The 18530-nt window shown below is 44.4% G+C and overlaps 1 protein-coding gene across 3 annotated transcripts in view; it reads left to right on the top strand.

Moving 5' to 3' along the window:
• Nucleotides 1-18530, top strand: part of ZWINT (ZW10 interacting kinetochore protein) — a 54615-nt gene that overhangs the window by 21268 nt on the left and 14817 nt on the right. The window contains exon 9 of one of the 3 annotated variants that reach the window (XM_058696348.1): nucleotides 10759-11362. The exons of the other annotated variants lie outside the window; for them this stretch is intronic. The gene's annotated coding sequence lies outside the window, so the exon portion shown is untranslated. Of the gene's footprint in view, nucleotides 1-10758; nucleotides 11363-18530 lie in introns of those variants that run through there. 3 annotated transcript variants of the gene reach the window in all.

The raw sequence follows: 18530 nt of genomic DNA, 5'->3' as shown, positions 1-18530 counted from the left end.
ATATATAGATCTTGCAATTTTTAAAAAAATGTTTATTTTGAGAGAGAGACAGTCAAGGAGGGGCAGAGAGAGAATCCCAAGCAGGCTCCACGTTGTCAGTGCAGAGCCTGACGCAGGGCTTGAACTCGTGAACTGTGACTTCATGTCCTGAGCTGAGATCAAGAGTTCGATGCTTAACCGACTGACCCACCTAGGCGTCTCAGATGTTGGAATTTTTTTATGGTGGAAAAGCATGCATGACAAAATTTGCCATTCTAACTACAAGTGTACAATTAAGTGGCGTTTAGTGCAGTCACACTGTTGTACAACTGTCACCACTGTCCGCCTCCAGAACTTTTTCATGTTCCCAGACCGAAACTCCTTACCCAGTAACAGTAAGCCAGCCCCTAACAACCACCATCTACTTTGTGTCTATGAATTTATGAGACTTATTATGAGACTTAATATATTTAGAGTTATTATGAGACTGAATATAAGTAGAATCCCACAACACTTGTTCCTCTGTGGCTGGCTTACTTTTAGCACGGTATTTTCAATGTCAAATTTTTCTTCATTCAGTCTGAATAACATTCTCCTCCTGTATGTGTATATCACATTTTGTGTGTTTGTTCATTCATCAGTGGGCACTTAGGTTGCTTCACGTTTAGGCTCTTTTGAACAACGTTGCTATGAGTGTGTATATACAAATATCCATAGGAGTCTCTGTGTTCACTTCTTCTGAAATTCCGGAAGTGGAATTGCTGGATAATAAGGTAATCCTAGGCTCAATTTTTGGAGAAACTACCATACTGTTTTCCACAGTGGGTGCACCATCTTACGTTTCCACCAGCTATGCACAGAGGTTCCAGTTATGCTACATCTTCACCAAAACTTGTTGCTTTCTAGCTTTTTTTGTTGTTTTTGATAATAGCCACACTAATGGGTATGAAGTAGTATCTCATGGTTTTGATGTGCGTTTCCCCATCAATTACCAGTGACCAGTGTCGAGCATCTTTTCATATACTAACTAGTTGGTCATTTTTTAGGTGAAATGTCTGTTCAGTCCTGTGACTGTTTTTTAATCAGGTCATTTGATTTTTTGCTGCTGAATTGTAGGAGCTCTGTATTTTCTATATTAATCTCTTATTGGATATATGATATGCAGATATGTTCTCCCATTCCATGAGTCACCTTTTTGCTCTATTACAGCCATTGATGCACAAATATATTTTTTCTTTAATGTATATTTATTTTAAGAGAGAGAGCAGGGTAGGAGCAGAGAGAAAGGGAGCGAGAGAGAGAATCTGTGCTGACAGCACAGAGCCTGATGAGGGGCTCGATCTCATGAACCATGAGATCATGATCTGCGCTGAAATCAAAAGTCAGATGCTTCACTGACTGAGCCACCCAGGTGCCCTGATGCACCTTTTAAAAAAATATTTTAATATGAAGTGTTTTTAATTTTGATAAAATCCAACTTACCTAATTTTTTGTTGTTGCCTTGATTTTGGTGTCCTATCCAAGAAAACAGTACCAAATCAAATGTAGTGAAGCTTTCCCTCTGTGTTTTCTAAAAGTTTCAGAGTTTAATTAGTTCTTAGATTTGAGCCGTTGATCCACTTTGAGTCAGTTTGTATATGGTATAAGTAAGAGTCTAACTTCATTCTTCTGCACACAAGTATCTGGTTTTCCAACCCCATTTGTTGAAAAGGGCCCTTTTCCCATCGAATGGTGATGGTACCATTGTCTAATATTTTACCATACATGTGAGGATTTATTATTTTTTTGGTAACATTACTGAATTTGTTTATTCTTTTTTTTTTTTTTTTTTTTTTTTGGTGTGGAATATTTAGGGTTTTCTGCCTGTAAGATCATGTCATCTGTGAACAAAAATAATTTTATTTCTTCCTCTTTTATTTGGATACCTCTTATTTCTTTTTCTTGTCTAGTTGCTCTGGCTAGGACTTCCATTACTATGTTGAATAAAAGCAGAAAGAGGGGATCCTTGCCTTGTTCCTGATCTTAGAGGAAAAACTTTCAGATTTTTACTTTTGAATTTGGTGGTTACCATGCATTTTTCATATATGGCCTTTATTTTGTTAGAGGGTTTTCTTCTAGTTTGTTGAGTGCTTTTATCACGAAGGAGTGTTTTATTTTGTCAGGAGCTTTTTTTTTTTAAATCAATTGAGATAATCATTTTTTTTATTCCATTCTGTTAATGTGGGTTTATGTCATTGTTTGATTTTCATATGTTAAACCATTTTTGCATTCCAGGAGTAAATCCTACTTGGTTTTGTGAATAGTTCTCTTTATATATAATTTGAATTTTGGTTTGATGGTATTTTGTTGAAGATTTTTGCATCGATGTTCATGAGAAATAATTGTCTGTAGGTTTGTTGTTACTGTTTTTCTTTGTCTCACTTTGATATCAGAGTAATGCTAGCTGCATAGAATGAGTTAGGAAGTTGTCTTAGTTCAGGCTGCTGTAACAAAAATACCATAAACTGGTGGCTTATAAGCAACAGAAATTTATTTTTCACAGTTGTTGAGACTGAAGAATCCAAGATCAAGGTGCCGGAAGATTCAGTGTCAGGCAAGGACCCTCTTTCTCGTTCATACCCCTGACCTCATTAGGTCCTTACATGATAGAAGGATGAGGGAGCTCTGTGGGTTCTCTTGTATAAGGGCGAGAATCCCATTCCTGAGGTCTCCATCATCATGACCTAATCGCCTTTCAAAGACCCCAACTTTTAATATCATCACTTTGGATGTTAAGATTTCAACATGAATTCTAGGAGGACACAAACAATCTCTAGCAGAAGTGTTTCCTCCTCTTCAATGTTTTGGAAGAATTTGAAAAGGATTGGCTTAATTCCTTTTTAAATGTTTGGCAGAATTCATTGGAGACACTGGGCTGGGCTTTTCTTTGTTGGGAGGTTTTGATTACTGATTCAATCAACCTGTTAATTAGAGACTTATTCAGATTTATCTCTTAACGATTCAGTCTTGGTAGAGTGTGTGTGTGTGTGTATTTTAATGTTTATGGGAGGGAAGTAGGGCCTGGAACATCTCAGTCCCCCATCTGGCTTATACCTCTGTCTGTTTCTTTGTGTTTCTGTTTACATTGTGTTCAGTCCTGGAAATCATCGGCAGCAGCACTTACTGTTCATGCAGTAAGAGCTTCCTTCTTTTCCAGCCAGCTGTTCCCTCTCACTTTTGCACGTGGCGTACATATGGTTACGCCACTGAAATTGATGACTAGGACGTATCAGTTTCTTTGCTGTGATTGAAGACTGTATTTCACCCTGAAGGCACATGTCTTAGTGCAGGGGGTGGTGACTCTGCTTTCGAGAAACATGGATTCATGTTCCAAACCTGGTGAATAACAACACTAGTGTTTTGGAGACTCAGTCATCTTATCTGTAAAATGAGAATGTTAAAGTAAATGTTTTTTAAAGGCTCTGTTTTATCTAACTCCATGGTTTTATAATGTAGATAGTAATTTAAAATTTGATACGGTATAAGTGAGCGTGAGAAGAGTTTTCTTGTACCTACTCAGGACACAGCTACCTGGAGCACTTTGGATTAGGTCAACAGGCAGCCCTTGTGAAAATAGTGAAGAGGGCACTGGAACAAGTTACTGGGACCTAAGGAAACAGAATCTGATTCTTAAATCAATATGCACCTGCCCCAGCCTTTCACAGTGTTACAGGTTGTCTGTGAACTTTCCCCTGAGGGTAAAATAGACCCATCTCTGGACATTTTCCTGGAGGAAAGGCTCATTGTTGGCAGGGAGCATCTTTGGAGAATAATACTATATGATATACCTCAACTATCCTTTGATTCTGGCCTAGGAGAATATGGCTCAAATTCTTTGATAAATAAGGTTATAAGAATATGACAGAAAAAGCCGTAATATAAGAAAATATGGAAGGAATGTAATCTAAGAAAATATGGAAGGAAAAAAAAAACCACTGAACAACTGTTGCAGACTTTGAGGCTGGAGTAATCTCTTGTCCAGCAAGAGATCGGGTGCAGAATTAACTGTGAGGGAGGCTAATGTCCAGGAGGAAACAAGAGCCGGGAGGAAGCGTCCTTGCTCCGTCTTTATTAGGATCAGAAGGCTTACAAGCATGATGGACATGCACAAAGAGACAGTGAAACCGTGAACATTAACTCTTGTGTGAGGGAAAGGGGGTTACGAAGATATGCGGTGTTAGGGGTTTGGGTCAGTACAAAACAAAATCCTGGCGCGGGGCACATGGCTGTTTACAGCAGGCACCAGGCGCGTATCTGTTCATCTTAACTGGTCTAGGGGCTAAGACAGATGGTGCCTGCTACTGCAGGGTCAACAAGGCTCCTTTCTTTCACTAATTAGCTCCTGGAAGTTTCACCTTGCTGTGGTGGTATGCCCTGTTTTATCTGTTTACCTATTCTGGAGGCTTTAGTCCTGTGGAAGCAGCTTTCTGCTTTTATACTATGCTGAGGCACTTTTGCCCTGTTTATCTATTCTCGGGCGCTTTTGTCCTGGGCCTTGTTAACTGACTGGTGCAAGCTCAGGGAATTCCTTAACTTACTCACCACAAACAACTTCAGGGTCACTAGAAAAATAAACTAGGCTCATAAAGGTGGAAGGAACTCAATGGTATTCAAATGCAAGAACCATCCAGAAAATTCACAAACTGGCCCTTCAATTCCCAGAGAAAAGAAGTTTGCTTTAATATTGCTTACTGCCGAAAAAAATTATTATTGGTTATTTTAGGACTTGAGGCCTGTGTGTTTAACACTGCCGTGAAGAAAATTTGTGTACACAAAGGAGAGTCTTCTTTGTTTTCGGAAATCATAGCATGGAAAATAAAGCACAGAATATACTTGAAGAGGCTTCTAAAAGGAAACAAAATTCTATAAATAGTTTACTTTCCATGTTAAAGTGTAATGTTCATGAATAGTAGCCACAAATATTTCTTTGATCAATATGCTGTTCTGTTTGCTTGTAATTTATACATAATTGAAGGTTGATACACTTTATAAATGTATAATAGGTATTGCCATTTATTTCCTCATCCTATTAAAACGTGAAATGCCACTATCTTATGCTATTTTCAGATAGTTCTTTAGCTCATGTTTTCACGCATGTGGCACCGTTGGTTATGTCACTTCTGCTCATTAATGTCAGCAACGATAGAGAAAAGAGAACTGAAGTATAAATGCTGAAGTATAAATGCTGAATCCATCACAGTGTGGATAAAACAGTTCAAAACTAGGTGAAAGTTAATGAACTTTGCAAAGGTGTTTCATGAAAGTGAAGTTCACGGATGTGAATTAAAAACTATCGTATTTGGTCAAGATACTCGGTTCTATTATTTGCATAAGTTGGATTCAGGCAAAATACAAGAGACCCAAGTGTGAGAAAGTATGGTCGTGTCCTTCTGCTGGTATCCTTCCGACCCTGGAGGGTCCTTCCGCCTCCATCCTGCCGCCCACCAGGGGTTTCCTTCAGCCTCTGACCTTCCGGCCCCCGTGGGGTATCCTTCCGGTGCCGTCCTTCCACCCCTGCGGGGTGTCCTTCTGCCTCTGTCCTTTCGGCCCCAGTGGGGTGTTCTTTTGGCCCCATCCTTCTGAGCCCCCATGGGGTGTCCTTCTGGCTTCGTCCTGGCTCCCCTGTGAGACGTAGCTGATGCAGACACTTGAGGGAGAGGACCCTGGGAAGCAGGCAGAGTAGGAGGCACCAGGAATCAGTCGGACCACCAGGGCAACACATTGCCCTGATGGAACCTGCCTCCTGCACCTATTTTGGAACTTTGGAGACTTGAAACCTTACAACTTGCAGGGGATGGCTTAGATGATGCCTTGCGATTCATTTCAGTCAATTTCATCTCTAAGCTCAGCAACTTTTGCTTTTGCTGAAGCCCAAGCCCGGGGCAAACAGCCGTGCGCGTGCACCCAGAGTTATCTTGCCCCCAGCTGGGAGGAAGTCAAGGTGAGCAGTCAGGACCTGCCCTCCAAATATCCACAGTTTTGTTCTGATCCCTGAATGCTGCCTTGGACTATATCCTGGATGTCTGAATAAGACCTACTCGTCCCCCTGGGACTCACAAGTGACTGGGCAGCCTGGTTGAAGCCGGTGCATGGGTTGGCCTCATCTTGTTCCTGGAAGTTCTGTTGATAATAGCCATAATTATACTCCGTGCAGGACAAATTAAATATCTTTAGCCCGAGTCTCTGTTGGTCAGATTGATCAGGATGACAGATGGAGCTGTATACTCATGTGAAGAAATATTCAAGTTCTGCCAGGAATGTGTAGGGTCAGATATTGGGGCAGGCAAACAGCCCTTGCCTGAGCATCACTGCTGGGCATGGCAAGAATGCACAGTCCGACCACCCTGCCTGGGCGATTTCTCAGGGTTGTATGTGCAGCCAGCCACCTTGAGGAAGTGACCTCTCTAGGAGAAAGTGGGTTTGTTCACTGTCTTCTGTGAAAGATGGCCCTCATGGCCCCCCATGGCCTGTGCTCCTCCGATGTGACAAACCCACCGTATGCGTAGCTCACACTAGGGCCCTCCACGTTGGCCCCGTGGGACTGGGCCCTGAGGAGCGGGATGCTTTTGCTACTCAGTGTGCTGTGAGTAATAAAGTTCTTTGTCTCTGGGAAAAAACATCCAATCCAATAGAAGCCTGAAAAGAAAAAATAAATACATAGTAAAGGAATGTATAAAATAAGATAGAAATTAGTCCAGATAATTGCTAATAAAAAATTTACATAGACTAAATATACTTGATAAGATGCAGCAGTTTGAGAAGGAATTGTAAAATGATCTGTGACGTATACCAGAGACACTGCTATTAGAGGACAGGACAAGAGATGAAGATCCTGGAGCGGTCAGGCATCAAACAAATAATTAGGCTTCAGCTGTAAAATTTTAATATACACCAAGTATCTTGCTATATTAATATTTGTAAGCTCTCATCAAACTCGAAACAGTTGATCTTGTTAGAATGCCGCCAGATGGGATCCATATTGATCTTATTTAAGGTTTACAACAAACTCGAAAACCAGGTGTTTTTAAAAAGCAGAGAATGGAGCTGTGAACATTCCAGTAATTTCTCAAGAGCTTGCCTAGAACATGTGGCCCAACTAGGACTCAGTCTGTGTGTTTGGTTCCTTCTTTCCTTACCTTCTCCACCCCTCCTCTCCTCCCTCCTTCCGTCCTTTTCTTTCTTCCTATCCTATTCCTAACTCCAAAGCTGTTACGCTTTCGGATCTGTCTTTGAGTCTCTTATTCATGCGCTAGTTACGAGTAACTTAATAAATATGAGATCATTTGGCAGCTGCCTAGGATGTTATGATAAATAGAAAAGGCCGCATTACATGTTAGCTTTGGAGACCTGACCAAATTATTCCAACCTATTCTCTGTGGTGTTCTACCCTCACTGTTTCTTAAATAACGAGATTATCTAATGTCAGAAGCGCTGCCTCCTTTGCAGTGGTCTTGGAAGGTATGTGTAGGGAGGAGGAGGAGGCTAGAAGGCCTAAAGAATGTGCTACTGTACTTGTGACGAGGGAGTCCTTTGTTCTCTGGGTCCTGTAGCTCTGGTGACAGTTTTCCCTTTCACACCCGAACACCCGTGACTACAGAGAAGAGTGTGCTTTCTACTATGTGATCCCCTTTGCGGGTGGTTGGGCGGGAAATAAGGGATAAAGGGGCCTGTTGCACGTGCAAGACGGTGGGCACATCGCACCCGCTCAGGAAGTCATGGGGCGTGAACGGAAGAGCCGCCAGTTGCAGAAATGTGGCAGAAGCACAGCGGCACCTTGTTCCTTACTCGTTTTTCTGCTGTTGCAGCTTCAAGGCGACTCCCTCTGGGGCCCTGCTCTGCGTTTTGGAGGCCTAAGTTTGGTGGCCCTTTTTACCAGTTTGCACCCCGTCCTCCTCAGGCGACTGCCCACACTGTGAACCCCAGTGCCCGTATCACGGCACCTATTAGTGTCTGTGACCAGAGCGCACACAGACTGATACTCTCTCGAGCTCTATGTAAACTGTAGAACACGCAAATTAGATAACTCGCTCGTGCAAGACGACTTTTTAACTCTTAAAAGACTAATGTACACAAAATGTAAAAAAGGACAGTTAAGCAAGTGCTAATTAAAGCATCATCTGAAGACCAGCAGCATCTGCAGGGAACTTCTTAGAATATTCTAAGTTCCCGCCCCCGATTACTGAATGAAGGCCGTTACTCTGTGGGATTTTTCTAAATGTTGATTTTATTTATTGAGAGAGAGAATGAGGATGAGCAGGGGAGGGGCAGAGAGAGAGGGAGAGAGAAAAATTCCCAAGCAGGTCCCACACTGCCAGCACAGAGCCCAACGCGGAGGTCGAACTCACGAACCGTGAGATCATGACCCGAAGGGAAATCAAGAGTCGGACGCTTCACCGACCGAGCCCCCCAGGCGCACCACGTGAATCTCTGTTTAATAAATACTCCAGGGGCGCCTGGGTGGCGCAGTCGGTTGAGCGTCCGACTTCAGCCAGGTCACGATCTCGCGGTCCGTGAGTTCGAGCCCCGCGTCGGGCTCTGGGCTGATGGCTCGGAGCCTGGAGCCTGTTTCCGATTCTGTGTCTCCCTCTCTCTCTGCCCCTCCCCCGTTCATGCTCTGTCTCTCTCTGCCCCAAAAATAAATAAAAAACGTTGAAAAAAAAAGTTAAAAAAAAAAATAAAAATAAATACTCCAGATAATGCTAATGCAAAATAAAATGTGTGAACCAGTGACATTTATTTATTTATTTATTTATGTATTTTCTGTAGTGACATGACAGGTAAGACTTCTTTGGACTCTTAATTTTAAAAGAGTGAAGAAATAATTTCTAAGTAGTTCAGTGTTGGGTTACTGGTATAGAGGAGGGATTAATTTTGTAATAGATCAGACCGACAAAAGTTGTGTGGTAATATACATGTGCCACTTGGACATGACATTCTGTAAATGTCAATCATCACGGAATTCTAACATGCCCGCTTTTACATTTTAATATCTTCACAATCATGTGAGTCTTACAACCAATGCAATTAGAAGTATTGCGCTGATGAATTAACAGCTGTCCTCTGGCTTGGTTAAGAGTGAAGAATCGACTGCATGTTGCATATGCATGCCATGTCAGTGTTTTCACGTTCTGTCTGTCTCGTCTCTGGAACACAGTCAGACTCTGATTTGTTCAGGTCTTAGCTGTGTCGTGAACTTACTGTCCTCCTTAGTGATACCCTGAGGTTATGTGAGCGACCGTCTTCATCCGTGAACTAGGCCGTCAGAACCGCGCTGTCCTCATCTATATGCTGGGGGAACCAAAGGTCTCTCCAACTCTAACGTTCTGTGGTTTCAATGAAATACTATTAGAAATAAGATCAATTCACAGTGGTGGATGTAGACAGTTAAGGTTGCAGAACTGAACGGGATAAGAATGTCAGGAACCAATGATTTTGCACAATAAAGAGCTTTCTGGCCTGGACAGAAAGGATGCAAGAGGAGGAAATATGACGACCCTAACAAAAATTATCCCGACTGGAGGGGCGCCTAGGTGGTGCAGTCGCTTGGGCATCCGACTTCGGCTCAGGTCATGATCTCACACTTTGTGGGTTCGAGCCCCGCGTCGGGCTCTGTGCTGGCAGCTCAGAGCCTGGAGCCCGCTTCAGATGGTGTCTTCCCCTCTCTCTGCCCCTCCCCTGCTCATGCGCTGTCTCTGTCTCCCAAAAATAAATAAACATTAAAAAAAATAAAATCCTGATCTATTCCCTTTGTCACACATGGAGACACTTGGGATCATGTTTCCAGGACAGAATGTGCCCCAGGGGAGGTAATTCCCGTGCGCCTGTGGGTCCTCAGAAGAGCCAAGGGAGATCACCTTCTTGGTCATGGAAGAATTAGGGGATGAGCATGAAGGCTGGGGGACACACCAGACAGCTTGGGCCACTTCCAGCCTTCAGAGCAGCCAAGAGTGTCAGCAAAACTGGGGAACTTAATAAGGGGGCGAGCATACTTACAAGTCCCGCACACCTACTTGGAAACAGGAATAAAGCGATAGTGCTGTGCTCTTAATTTTGTTTCCCAACATGCCGTGTGGTCAGACATGTTTGTCTCCTATTCCAGATATTCCTTAAAGTGCTGGAGGCAAAAGTAAGTCCCCTCAGATACAGTCATAGCATAAATTGTCTTTGGCTCAAGCAGACCACCTGCCATAAAGGTCTGAGCACACGTAATTCGGGAGGTGGCTCTCAGGAGCTTTGGCCTTGAGTGTGGAAAGCACGGGAGAGGGAAAGGAGGGAGGCTCTTCCTGCACTGCCGCTGCAGGTGATCAGGGCACCGCCGCTCGCATCTCTGGGCCAGCGTGTAAAACGTGTATGGTGTGCCAGGCGGCAGGAAAGCCAGGCTGGATATGCGTTTGCCGGTCGTCCTATGTTCAGGTTGCTCAGAGGATGACCCTCCTGGTCCTTTTTCCGCTTGCACAGCGTGTTCGGCTGCCAGGGTTCCGTACAAGACAAGGCAGCGCTAGAGCAGAGCGAGCAGGGCACCGGCGGCTTCTGCGGCCCCCTCTCGGCACCCCATGCCCGCCTTGTCTCACGTTCCGCTCCTCAGGGCTCATCCTTGCTTTAGCAAGGTCACGGCCACTCAGGATTGTACTGCACACCTACAAAAACTCTGTTTTTAGATAATAATTGTAAAATCACATGCACTGTTAAGAAATAACAGAGTTCTCGTATTGCACTCAGGTTTTCCCTTTTGTACCACAGATTCCAGATTTACCGCATCCAGCATCAACACACGTGACGATCTAGGTTGCCCGCTCCGCAAAGTGATCAAGATATTCGTGTGTACAGACATCTGGGTTCCGTGCTCCCAGACCGTGATTCCTACAGTTGTCCACTGAAGGTCTTCGCGGAGGCTGGATGGCCCAGGAGGGACCCCAGTGAATCTCCTGAGCTCCGGATACACCCACCTTTGTCCTTGCTTGTCACAATCCCACCTCCCGACCAAAGGGTTAGTGGCTTCCGGTAGTAGAGTATTTTATCTCTTGGCCACCTGCCGGTCTACTGGCAGGAGAAACTCAAATAACCATTGGTTGTCATAGCTTTCTATTTGTCGAAATTCAAGTCTCTGCTACGAAGAATGTCCCCCACCCAGCCTTCCTCCAAGACAGAACCTGTTTACATAGACTGATTTAATAGGGGCGAGAAGTATAGATTATGCGCTGGATCCTGAGAATGATAATGAGATAGGTCACTCCTAACCACCACACCTTGGTTCCTTGACCCGTACATTTTAGCTTCAGATACAGATGTTCATGGATTGGGATAAATGGAAGAATAAATATCGTAAGATATCCATGCTGCCCAACCAGTCTACAAATTGCATTCAATCTTTATCACAATCCCAAAAGCGTTTTTCGCAGAAATGAGAAAAAATGATCCTAGCGTTCTTATGAAACCACAAAAGATCGTGAATACCAAAGCAATCTTGAGAAGAACATGAGGTATCATGAGAAATCTAAAAAAGTCAAACTTGTAGAAACAGAGACTAGGATAGAGGTTGCCTGGCTGGGGAGGAGAGACATAGGGAGAAGTTGGCAAAAGGGCTCAGACTGTCAGTTACAAGACGAGTAAGGTCTCATGATCGAATGTGCACGGATAACTGGAGTTCACATGACGGTGTGGCGTGGTTGGAATCTGCTAACAGACTAGAACATAAGTGTTCTCCCCTTTGCACCCTCCCCCCCATAAAAAGGTCAATATGTAGGATGATGGGTGTGTTCATCAACTTGGCGGGAATCCTTCCACAATGTACACGTGTATCAAATCATCACACGGTACACTTCAAATATATTACAATTTTATTTGTCAGTTATTTCTCAAAGCTGAACAAAAAGCAAACACAAAAAGAAGGAACAATGTTCAAAACTCTATTCTAGAAAACCGTATGTAAGGTCTCCAGAAAATTCATAGTAAACATTTATAAATCCTATTTTTTTGTGTGGAGAATTGGAATATAAAGTGAATGCATACACATTAGGTAGGAAATTTTTATCAGCCCAGTTTTGGCCAGTCAACTGTGAGAAAGGGGAGAAATGATGACTTTAGTATAATTTGCCCGAAGTCTCCATGAGAATACTACCCCCTCTGGGATTCCTTTCTGCCCATGCAGAGTTCCTAGAAGGTACTTTTTCCAAGCGCGTTGTGTGGAAAAACGTGACTTAGTTTCTTCGTGTCCTGATGATCCATGTACACTCTGGTTTGTCAGAGCCACTTGTGCGCCTTTGTGATGTAATGTGTCACAGACGATTCACGTGGCTTCTGATCATGAGTGATTCTCCAACTCACATTGGCAACTGCCGGTGCCGGTGCCTTGTCTCTTTTTCGTGTGCCTACACGTGACTTGCATTTGAAATTGTTGTGTCAGGTACACTGACTGCAGAAATCACGTTGTTATAAAAGACGTGAGCAGCCAGCCTTTGGAACAGAGACCTGGGGGTGGTGTAGACCGGGAGAAGAGCTGCCCGCATGGGGGAGCGTGGAAGTGACTGTCACCCAGGACGCACGTCCCGGGTGGCCTGGGCTCCTTGCTGTCTTGCTCCTTCATGCTGATTCTGTAATTAGTGACCCGTCAGTAATGTGTGAGGCCAGGCATTGGCCACGTTGGTTCTGATCAGGAACATTTGAAACCATAAAGGAATGTCCTCCCTTACATTTGTTAATCCAGGCTGCTATCTGGGAACCAAACGCCCTGCTAAATATACTGCTTTCATTTTATCTGTCAAGAGTTCAGATTTTAAGACACTTTACCCTATTTTACAGATAGTTAGGGGGCACCTGGGTGGCTCAGTCAGTTAAGTGTCCGACTTTGGCTCAGGTCATGATCTCACCGTCTGTGAGTTCGAGCCCTGTGTCGGGCTCAGAGCCTGGAGCCTACTTTGGATTCTGTGTCTCCCTCTCTCCCCGCTTGCACTCTGTCTCTCTCTGTCTCTCAGAAATGAATAAACATTAAAAAAAATTTAAAGATAGGGGAACTGAGGCTCAGCGAGATTGAAAATGACTGGTTAGTTGATAAAGGAGAGCTTACAGCTCGAGGTCCCGACGCCCTGTGCAGTGGGCGCCAGGAGGTCTGGACGGAAAAGAAGCTGGTCTCTGAAAAGCTGGATATTCAGTAATTGTCGGAGCTGCTAACAGTAAAACTCGTTTTCTAATCCTCTCCTGGAAACGTATTTTTGCGAGGAAAAGGAGAGTTTTTTTCTGATTCTTATATTAAACTCAGTTCTCATCTCGGATCTTAGGACAAACGGGAACAGCCACTCTCAAATGACCTCATTTGGATTTTCCTCCCAAAGATACTGCCATTCAGTTTCTCTTGCAGATTTCTAATGTATGCGTGAGACCTTTCCCTCATGAAGGCTGCCTCCACTTGCGGAGGTAGATGTTTGGTACAGTTTCCCTCAAAAACCTCAGAACCTATGAAGTGTGATATTTAAGGGCAAGAGATGTTATTTCCTCTCCGGCCCATGTGACTCACACATTAAGATTTTTTTTTTAATTTTTTTTTAATGTTGGTTTATTTTTGAGAGACAGAGACAGAGCGTGAATGGGGGAGGGGCGGAGAGAGAGGGACACACAGAATCCGAAACAGGCTTCAGGCTCCAAGGTGCCAAAACAGAGCCTGATGCGGGGCTCGAACCCACAAACTGTGAGATCGTGACCTGAGCTAAGTTGGACACTTAACCGACTGAGCCACCCAAGCACCCCAAGATTTTATCATCAGGGTTAAAAGTTTTCTCAAAACTTTTTTTTCCTTCATCATAGCCTTTTTATCTCGATATCTTTGTTATTGTCTGAACATTTGACTCTTTGCATGTATTACTCATATATTGTAAAAGTTTATTTTGATTTGTATAAAAAGTCATGCAAAGTTCGATGGGTTGAGTATTAGACCATAGCAAAATTTTCCCAAGTCAACTGTTTGTATTTAAATATCACATACTACACGAAAGTATATACTTTATACCAAATACAGTATAAATGAGAGAATTTAGTGTGTGTTTCTAGAACTGCTGAGACAGTGATGTTATTTTCACTGTTTAAGTTTTCGCCCTTCAGTATTTATGGGTTACCAGCACTGTTCCCCATTTTTAAGAATTGTCTTTGGTTTGTATGTATGTATTTATATATTTAAAGTTTGTTTATTTTTGACAGAGACAGAGTGTGAGTGAGAGCTAGGGAGGGGCCGAGGGGCTGAGAGAGAGGGAGACACAGAATCCGAACCAGGCTCCAGCCCCGACGTGGGGCTCAAACTCATGAACTGTGAGATCATGACCTGAGCCGAAGTTGGACACTCAACCAACTAAGCCACCCAGGTGCCCCTAAGAATTGTCTTTGGTATTTAAAATATAATTCGTGGGCTGAAGGAACATAATCCCAAGGTGTTTATATGGTTAAACATCAAATAATACACCTTGTTTGGTAAAAAGCATGACGCTATGCATATGGTGGTTGGGAGGTTAAACTGGGAAGGTTATATGTTACTAAGTTTAGAAATTATGTCCTGATGGATTGATGGTTGATTTAAATATAAATTCGTGGGCGCCTGGGTGGCGCAGTCGGTTAAGCGTCCGACTTCAGCCAGGTCACGATCTCGCGGTCCGTGAGTTCGAGCCCCGCGTCAGGCTCTGGGCTGATGGCTCGGAGCCTGGAGCCTGTTTCCGATTCTGTGTCTCCCTCTCTCTCTGCCCCTCCCCCGTTCATGCTCTGTCTCTCTCTGTCCCAAGATAAATTAAAAAAAACGTTGAAAAAAAAAATAATAAAAAAAAAAATAAATAAATATAAATTCGTGCCAAGTACCTGTTTTTAGGAGTGGATTATTATGGCTGCAGTTTCCCTGAAGTCTTATTTCTGTTTGCCTTTGTGTGGCTTTAAGAAAACGAAGAATGGGAATGTGCAAATTGAGTTCTTTTTTTCCCTTTTGTATTTATTTGTTTTTATGTTTTTCTATCAGACAAGTGCCCTCCTCAGTCCCCATCCCCTGTTTCACCCAAACCCCACCGACCTCCCCTCTGGTGACCATCAGTGCTCTGTGGTTAAGAGTCTGTTTCTTGGTTTGCCCCCTCTCTTTTCCTGCCTTTGCTCGTTTGTTTCTTAAATTCCAAACATGAGTGAAATCATGTGGTATTTATCTTTCTCTGACGGACTTATTTCACTTAACATCGTACACTCTAGTTGCATCCACGTAGTTGCAAATGGCAAGGTTTCATTCTTCTCTATGTGTGAATAATATTCCATCGCGTATACATTACGCTTCTTCATTCATCAGCCGATGGACACTTGGGCTGTTTACATAATTGGGCTGTTGTAAATAATTCTGCTATAAACATTGGGTTACATGTATCTCTGAATTAGTGTTTTTATATTTTGGGGGTAAATACCCAGTAGTGCAATTGCTGGGTCATAAGATAGTTCTATTTTTAACTTTTTGAGGCACCTCCGCACTGTTTTCCAGAGCGGCTGCCCCAGTTTGCATTCCCACCAGCGGTGGAAGAGGGTTCCCCTTTCTCTACTTCCCCACCAACACCTGTTGTTGATTTTAGCCATTCTGATAGGTATGAGGTGGTATCTCATCGTGATTTTGCTTTGTGCTTCCCTGATGATGAGTGATGTTGAGCATCATTTCCTCAAAACGTTTAGGAAGAAAAGCACTGACTTTAGCCAGGTTTTCCCCTTTGTGTCTCGTAAACACGGACGGTCCAGGAGCTGGACGCCAAGTAGTGATGCAGCCCACTGAGGCACGTTGAGGCACTCACAGATGAATGTGCCCACCGTACAGTCCCTCCCTCGCTGCTGCACAAGCAGCCATCCTGAGAACCTGGTGCATTACCAGAAGCCAACAGCAGGTGTGGACGGGACGCCAGGCCTCCCTGCCAAGCACCGCGCTGGCCCGGGCTCGTCCAGCGTGGCCGTCGGCGCATCTGGTACACATCATCTCCAGTTCACATTCGACTCTGCTCTTTTGTGCAGCGTCTCAGGACACGCTTACTTGCCAGTCACACACAATAGCACACACTTCTCCCAGTAGCGATTTATAAAAATAATTCAGATGAGAGACTACTTTCAGAATTGTTAAAGAAGTCAGATACAGAGAATGTCAGCATTTCTTTTCCCCAAACTCACATTCTTTTTATGATGCCAGAAAGCTTTTTCCAAAATGTCTTGGGCCTAAATAAACACTGCAAAATGGAGGTAACTGCGTAAAATAAACTGTAAGTATTAGCATAATGTGGTATTGGGTTTTAGACTCCATTCGCTTTCCTGGTATTTTCTATATGACGCATAACTATACGAAGTGAACTCCAATCAACAAGTATTGAGGCAAAATACCATTGCAGATATGTGATTTTTGTTTGTTTTGTTTTTCCTGTTTTTCAGCTTTATTTCCTTGCTCCTATCACTTCCTAATCCGAGGAGCCCATTGCACTAAATTCCCTACGTCCCTGCGTGGTAGTTGTGTGCTCAGGACTTCGTTTTTCCTCTGCCCTATTCTGCTGCTTACACTTCAGTGCAGGTGTTGAACAGACTGATAAATAAAACATAGCAGCAAAAAGTGCTGAGAATAAAAATACAGCACTGGGGAGAGGATAACTAGCTGAGGAGGGGGATCATCATGGGTTGGGTGCTGGTTAAAGGGATCATCATGGGATGGGGTCCTGGTTAAAGGGATCATCATGGGGTGGATCCAGGTTAAAGGGGGTCATCATGGTGTGGGGTGCAGGTTAATGGGGGACATCATGGGGTGGGGTCCTGGTTAAAAGGGGTCATCATGGGGTGGGTGCTCATTAAAGGGGACCATCATGGGTGGTGTGCTGGTTAAAGGGGGTCATCATGGGGTGGGGTGCAGGTTAATGGAGATCATCATGGGGTGGGTGTTGGTTAAACGGGATCATCATGGGTTCGGGTGGTGGTTAAAGGGGATCATCATGGGTTTGGGTGGTGGTTAAAGGGGATCATCATGGGTTTGGGTGCTGGTTAAAGGGGGTCATCATAGGATGGGTGCTGGTTAAAGGGATCATCATGGGATGGGGTCCTGGTTAAAGAGATCATCGTGGGGTGGATCCTGGATAAAGGGATCATCATGGGGTGGGGTGCTGGTTAAAGGGGGTCATCCTGGGGTGGGATGGTGAGTAAAGGGGATCATCCATGGGATGGGTGCTGGTTAAAGGGAATCATCATGGGGTGGGGTGCTGTTTAAAGGCGATTATCATGAGGTGGGTGCTGGTTAAAGGCAATTATCATGGGGTGTGATGCTGGTTAAAGGGGGTCATCATGGGTGGGGTGCTGGTTAGAGTCATTAAATAGGGGCTCTGACAGTTGTGTTGAGGAGCTGGAGACATGAAGCCATCTCTTACTGAGATATGGCAGGTGGTGTGGTGTGAAGATGTGTACCACCTTCTAGGACCTCAACGAGGGGTTGTTGGGTTTGAGATCCAGGGCTGGACAGTCGGCAGCTGCATTCGCAAGTGTGCAGTCGGGTTGCGGTCCACGTGGAAATAAAACCTTGGATGCTTCTGCGGTAGACATCATTTGTGACCGTAAGTGTGTGTGCTCGGCAAGGGTAGGAAGAAAAAAGCACGACCCAGAAGGAGGCCAGCATTTAAAGACGGGAGTGTCAAGATCTCGGTGCAGAGGATCTGGGGGGCGGCCAGTGAAGGGCACAGGAGGGAGGTGGGCGCTGAGGGAGGGATGGTCTCTTCTGAGGCCTTTTATTTGTTCGGTGGGGCAGTATCGTCGCCCTTTTCCGCAGTGACTTGTGTACCTTACGGTTTATGAAAAAATAAGAAACGTATGGTTCTGGAGATAGGCATTTTATCCGCCGAGAAAGAGAATTCGATGGATATGCTGGAGATTTGAGGAGAGAGTGAGGTCTGTAGATGTTGTGTGGGACAGGTAAGCACTGTTGAATCCCGGGATGTGGGAAGATGGCCTCACCGAGGAGCCACGTTACTCCGCTTGGCCGTGTTGTGCATATATGTGGTGCACACGTATGCATACGCAGTGGGCTAACGACTGAATCTACCCAGAACTACGGTTTCGACCAAGAAAACAGCATGATTCAACAAATCCTTCCATTGGGGATTGGCATGACCATGTGGTTGGCTGTGACCAAAGGAAGAGCTGGGAGTGGTTTTCTGCCCTCTGGGCTGAAGCATTTACAAACCTGAGGGTCATGTTGGCGAAAGGACCTGGTATGAGCTGAGGTGGCCTCGGATGTTGACCAAGTGCAGGGAGAGAGCCCCCCTGAAGACTTAGATTGATGGAAACTTTTATGAGAACGGGAATTAACCTTTTGTTGTTTCCAGCTGCTATGCGTTTGGTGATGTTGTCACGTGTCATCTGGTGTGTCCTGCCTGAGAAACAGGCATGTTTGCGAGAGCAGGTGCCTGAGGTCAGGGGAAGGACGAGGGCAGAAATGCTGAGACGTAGAAGCATGAAGCCTGTGAAGATTTAAGTCAGCAGGAGTCGCGAGGGCGTAA

This window comes from Neofelis nebulosa, chromosome 13, assembly GCF_028018385.1.
Source record: "Neofelis nebulosa isolate mNeoNeb1 chromosome 13, mNeoNeb1.pri, whole genome shotgun sequence".
NCBI lineage: Eukaryota > Metazoa > Chordata > Mammalia > Carnivora > Felidae > Neofelis > Neofelis nebulosa.
The sequence above is the reverse complement of the archived record's forward strand: the minus strand, read 5'-3'. Positions and strand labels throughout refer to the sequence as shown.